This window comes from Pteropus medius, unplaced genomic scaffold, assembly GCF_902729225.1.
Source record: "Pteropus medius unplaced genomic scaffold, Ma_sr-lr_union100, whole genome shotgun sequence".
NCBI classification, from domain to species: domain Eukaryota; kingdom Metazoa; phylum Chordata; class Mammalia; order Chiroptera; family Pteropodidae; genus Pteropus; species Pteropus medius.
In genome coordinates, this window is record NW_024344378.1 from 6,476,005 (window position 1) to 6,481,809 (window position 5,805).

The 5,805-nt window shown below is 41.1% G+C and overlaps 1 protein-coding gene, 1 long non-coding RNA gene and 1 pseudogene across 11 annotated transcripts in view; all 3 read left to right on the forward strand.

Moving 5' to 3' along the window:
- Positions 1 to 5,805, forward strand: part of CELF2 (CUGBP Elav-like family member 2) — a 473,931-nt gene that overhangs the window by 256,971 nt on the left and 211,155 nt on the right. The window lies entirely within an intron of this gene.
- On the forward strand, positions 1,324 to 1,438 carry LOC120610076 (uncharacterized; annotated as a pseudogene).
- LOC120609028 (uncharacterized) overlaps positions 1,973 to 5,805 on the forward strand; it is a 6,544-nt gene continuing 2,711 nt past the window's right edge. Inside the window, exon 1 of the long non-coding RNA XR_005654624.1 lies at positions 1,973 to 4,804. This is a non-coding gene — a long non-coding RNA (uncharacterized LOC120609028). The remainder of the gene's footprint in view (positions 4,805 to 5,805) is intronic.

The window sequence follows — 5,805 nt, forward strand, 5'->3', positions numbered from 1 at the left end:
AAACGAATTTACGTTTGTTCTGGCATTTAATAGTTTAAGAAGAAATGTCTTACAGGTTACAATATTCAAACATTTTAAGAGTCACCTGAGGGAAAAAAAAACAGACAATTGATGTGTAATTCAGAAATGTAGGAACTGACTCTAGGACGTCTGCCTGCCCCGGTCCCCAAATTCAGGTTCCACCATTTTCACAAGCTGCTGTTGAGTCAGTGCACCGGAGGGCATGAAGTGAAATCGTTTGTCTCTCAGGGGATGGCGGGGGAGGCAGCTGTCCCCTCGAGGGACCTCTTCAGCAGAGGAAAGAAGACTTTCGTGAGAAACATGGCCTCCTTTATGGAAGTTAATCAACCTCTTGGGGCCTTGAGAGAAGACTGACCCACATGCCCCGGACCTAGAAGAAATGAGGCCATGGACACGTGAGACAGCCCCTCAGAGAGAATTAATGTCCTCTGCCTTTCCTTTTTAATGCCTTTCCTAGCTTTTTTGTAAGGAGCTAAGCTATACTGGCAAGGAAATGTTAAAATGTAGGTTTCTACAGTCAAATGAGCGTGTTCTCTGCTGATTGGCCAGCAGTAGGAGGAAAGGCAAATCAAAGATGGACAAAAACCCAAGAAAGATTTCTTTCCCCAGCAGCCTACTAGTTTCTGAACTCATGTTGTAAAATTTAGCCCATAGAAATATTTAACCCATAGAAAAGTAGGGAAAAGTAAGCAGTAAAATTCTCTAAAGTGACTAAACTTTGTCAAAACTTTCTCAGAGTTAAAAATGTAACTCTCAAATGCGGAACACATGTGTGCCAGATTTAGTTAACAGAAAGGAAACCTTATAGATGGTGATTGATGCAGACTTCAAGAACATTTGAGGAACTGAGTATTATAGGCATTTAGGAAAGAATATGACAATAAAATTTCTCGACTTTATATGTATATAACTGATTAATGTCCTAGTAAGTAATAAAACCATAACCTTTAAGGTACTCTTTTTCAACTGGACATAAGTCTGTAAGCTAGCCTGTAACTTTACTCAAATGCTAGTAAAATCAGACACAGGTACATTCTAGAGAGTCAAATAATCTTTGGACAGGCCTGTTAAACAGTGACCCACTATGACAACGTAAGGACCTGCCATCCTACATTCCACCTGTCTTATCTGTAGTTTCAGGTCATTTTTCTTACCACCACAGAAAGTTCAAGTTTTTTGTTTCCTTCAGCTTTTTTAAAAGTTTAAAGAAATTTGGACATGGTTCCATAGTGGAGCGGTTAGCATGTCTGCTTTACACACAGAAGGTCCTGGGTTCACGCCCCAGTGGAGCTACGGTCCATGGTCTACGGCCATGCCACCCTGAACAAGCCCGATGTCTGATCTCGGAAGCTAAGCAGGGTCGGGCCTGGTTAGTACTTGGATGGGAGACCACCTAGGAAGACAAGTGCTGTAGGCATAGATGGATGGATGGATGGATGGATGATATAGATAGATAGATAGATAGATAGATAGATAGATAGATAGATAGTTTTAAGACATTTAATACAACTGTCAGTTTCCTTGATTAGAATGGGAGTGGTGACCATAACAGAGCTAGGCTCTTGCAGGAGCGTCTTGTAGATACCCCATCCTCCTTGTGCACCCTAATTTCAGGCCGAGGCATCTTGAAGTGATGAGTGTTCATTCAGCCTCATAACTGAGCGAATATCCGTCGGCATGTGGGACCGATATCGTACTTTGTAGCATCTCTGAATCTGCACGTTCACTTTGCTTTGCACTTCTCAATTAAAGAGGAGGGGCACAGCCTGCGTTTCGGATGCTGCCCAGTGCACTCCACCCCTCCCAGCATGTGTGTCGGGAGGCCGGGCCTCATGGTTGGCATCAGTCTTAATTTCCTATTCTGTCATGGAATTAGCATGCCAGTAGATGCAAAATGATGCGGCCACTTGTCATCGTCTCCTCTAGCTTTTTTTTTTTTTTTTTTTTTTGTATTGTTGGTCTGTTGACTTCCTTGACAGAAGGAGTTAATGCTGCCGTCAGTCATTTTGTGGGACACTTGGCCTATTCTCTCATCAGAGGGGAAGAGTTTGGTATTTGTAAATCAGTTAACATGCGGATTCCAGCGGACCACACGCAGGATGGGCGCTTAGTCCTGAGAGGCCTGACAGGCAGAGTTGTGTTTACCTCCAGATACCTCTGTCCTCCCCAGGGGTACTCTGAAATCCAAACCTGCATCAGGTAGAACTTACAGCAGTATTTAAAGTAACTGTGTGCCATGCAGACTAGGAATCTGGAGCGGGAAAGACCAACATCTATAATGCATATCCCAGCTTTATAATTTTGAGAAGTCCCTACCTTAAGGTCATCGAATTGGGCACCACAGTGAAGCTGTTCCAATTCATCAAGCAAACTTTTAAACGCACCGATACTAATAATAATCTGCATTTATAAAAACAATCGAGCAATTTCGAATTTACCAGGGGACAGCTCTTTTACGTGCATATCCAGGCCCTTTTTTTTCCAACCGAATTAGCGAGTCTATTCAGTTAACGTGGACCAGACTGTCAATGTGATCACTTATTTCTTGATCTCTGTTTTACAGCTAGAACCCCCCCAGGGTGGCTGATTAATAAGGTCACCTGTGTTATAATTATGATAGCCTCAGACTGTATCTCTACCACTCTGACTAAATTAACTCTTCTGAGGTTGAGTCAGTATTTTCCATCATTGTCATGGGCAATTAGTAGCCACTTACAATTGGTTACAGTTCATTTCTGCTAATGGTATTAGGCGAGATCCTATCGGCCACATGATGTTCCACGTGAGTTCTCGTGTCCAAATGGTGGGTTGGAAGCCATTCCGCTTTTCAGGCCAGTTTGGAACACTGTGTTTCATAGATTCCAATGCTTTATTTGCACTTATGGTTATGAAAACGTGTCTTTATGGCAAATTAACTTGCTGGAGAGACCTAGCTTCCTGACTGAATTAAATTGAGAGCAGTAACTTCATTCTAAGTACATAACAATGACAAGAACTGCGAGTCATTTTAGAAATTTGAGAATCTGGGTTATTTTTCTAAAATGCCATCATTTTGGGGAAAAAAGCATGTGAGAATCAGCTGTCTTTTATCCAGATTCTAGTTACTAAGCCGTGCCGTCCATTTATGGGCAAAGAGATGCATTGTTTTTTGTTTTTTGTTTTTTTTTTTAAATCACCTTGTCTGCCTCTTCCTCATTCTTATTATAATGAATTTGGGAATGTTTAGTAGATCAGGTGACTTGAAATGGTTGAATGTTTTCCAACCTTCTAATACTGAAGTGGTTGACAGTAAAGCTTCCATAGCAACCAGCCTTTTCCTGAAAACATTTTCTCTGCAAGAGAAACAAGCAAAAGGAAAGCAAGAGCCATGTCTCTATGTTAAATACATTGGCTGATTTGTTCTTAAAGGTAAAAAAAGAGAGAGCATTCCAAGCACTGTGGGAAGGGACCGCCTGCAATGTGACCGTGCCAGACTGTCTGTCATTTGGTTTCCGAATCTTCCCAAGGAAAATATGTCCCTGGCAGATAAACCTTTAAACATTAGATAAACATATGTGAGACTTCTTAGCATAAAGTCCTAGAGAGGAGACAGGGGCAAGAATTCTAGTGCAAAACCTTGAAAGATGCATGGCACTTGTTTTAATTGAGTATCATTTTGTACATTAATTAATGTGTCCGTTCTAATTTCCCGAAATGGCAAATAATGATGTGTGAAAACAGTATAATTACATTTTGATAATTTCGGTAAAGTAATAACCAGATTCGATGTGCTTTTGATCTGGAAAGTTATTTATTCTTCTTATCAATCGTTCATCCCTTTGAATTGTATTTATATTCATTTTCTGTGTTCCCCTTTAATTCTGCACCACGATCCGCACCAGCCCTGACGCATCGCCCAGTGAAACTTTGTGCAGGGCACTGCCAACCTGGAGTTTCTTCCCGGGCTCATTAGCAAAATACTTTGAGATTTCTACTGTAAGGGGGCAGCATGCACATGCACGCAGGTGTCCTCACACACGAGGCTTATGCACCGGGGTTTGTGACTTAAAGTGAGACTCCTTGGCTTTGTGTGGCAGTAGCCACTGGTTGCCGCACGATTCCAGAATCTGTCATCGGGATGGAAATGTCCGAGCACCTCCAGAGCTGGGTCTGTGACTGCATGTCCCCCGTGTTTCTGCCCTTCAGTGTCCGCCGTGTTCTCTCTGCTCACGCATGATGGTTTTCACTTAACAACCAGGCTGGAGCCCAGAGACGTTTTAATCCGTGACCCGCAGAGAGTCAGGACAGGTGAGGTTTGCCAGAGTGATGGAAACCTCTGTCTTTTGCTCACATTTTAACGGCGACAAGGAGTTGTCACTTGAAAATAACTTCTTAGCTTGGGAAAAGGCCCTCTTGCCTCTCAATTTGAAAGAGTAAGTGGTGGAATTTTTGTTTGGAGACCAGAAAAAGAGTGACAGAGGCGGACATGTGACACTCCCCAATAGGAGAAGTGGGCTTCAGTATTCACCATCATGACAGGAGACACTTTGAAATGAAATTCTTACAAAATAGGATACCAGCACTTAAAATCAGGAAGCAGGTGATGAACCCACTTTTGAAACTCCCTGATGAAAAAGGATGCATTTATGTTAGCTGATTTTTCAAGAAAAACTATTTCTAAATTTAAAGAACAGTTCCTTGGTATTCACAATTTGTTTAAACATTTCGCCGTATTTACTGTATTGCCATGAAAGTAGGTTTGCACATCTGCCTCACATTCTTAGGTATTAATAGCCTTTTTTAGGTCCTATAGATATAAAATTGGGACTGATTATTTTAAAAAGACAAGAAGAGCACCACATATAGATGGATTGATTTGATGCTTTTATTGAAAGAGTAAGGTTGCATATGCGCATGTTTAAAATATAGGGGAAGATATTTGATGGATGGTATTTGTTGGTGGTTTCGCAGCAAGGGCGTAATGTTTTGGGAGAGATATATTGGGGCAGGTTTGAGTTAGTAATAGATTACTACTTTTAGAAAAGATATATAGTAAAGGTTAGAATGGAGTTTTAATTATTAGTGGTATTGTTTTATTTATGATATCATCATTGATTATTATTTGAAAGTTACTAAGTTTCATTCTTTTGCTGATTCGCTTAACATTATATAGATGATTGGAAGGTAGTAGATATTCATTGGTTGTCGATTATTTGATAAACTGATATATTTAGTGGGAAGAAGATATCATTAATATATTGATTTATATATAGTTTTATCATGCCAGTCCGGGGCGGAAAACCGCACGCCAGCGAAAAGCATCGTCGCCCACGCCACTTCCTACTGCTGTAGCATAAAAACGCCAAAACAAATTGCTATCTTAAAACAAAATGGAAAAACAAAAGCAAAAGCTACCCATCTAGTGCAGTCAATGCCATGCCCCAGTCTACTTCATGCCTGGCCGAAGCGCAAGCCCGATGCCTTCCACCACAACTGGGGTTGGCAAAGTTTCTTTTCCCAGTGGAACCCCTCAGAAGAATTAGTCCAAAATGATTAAAAAACAAAAAAAAAAACCCGCTGTAGAGCCTACCAATTCTAGGTGTCTTTTGTAAGAGAGAAAGCCTGTCGGGCTCTGTGGATCTGCCCTCAGGTGGTTTTCACTCTTAGCCCAGGATGCTGGAGGTGACTTTTACCACCTAATTTAAATAAACTGGAAAGAACGAGAATTTTTATACTTGGCCTTAATCTGAGGAGATCTGAAATAAGTGTCTTACTCACCAAATCCTCTTCCTTCTTCTTGCATTT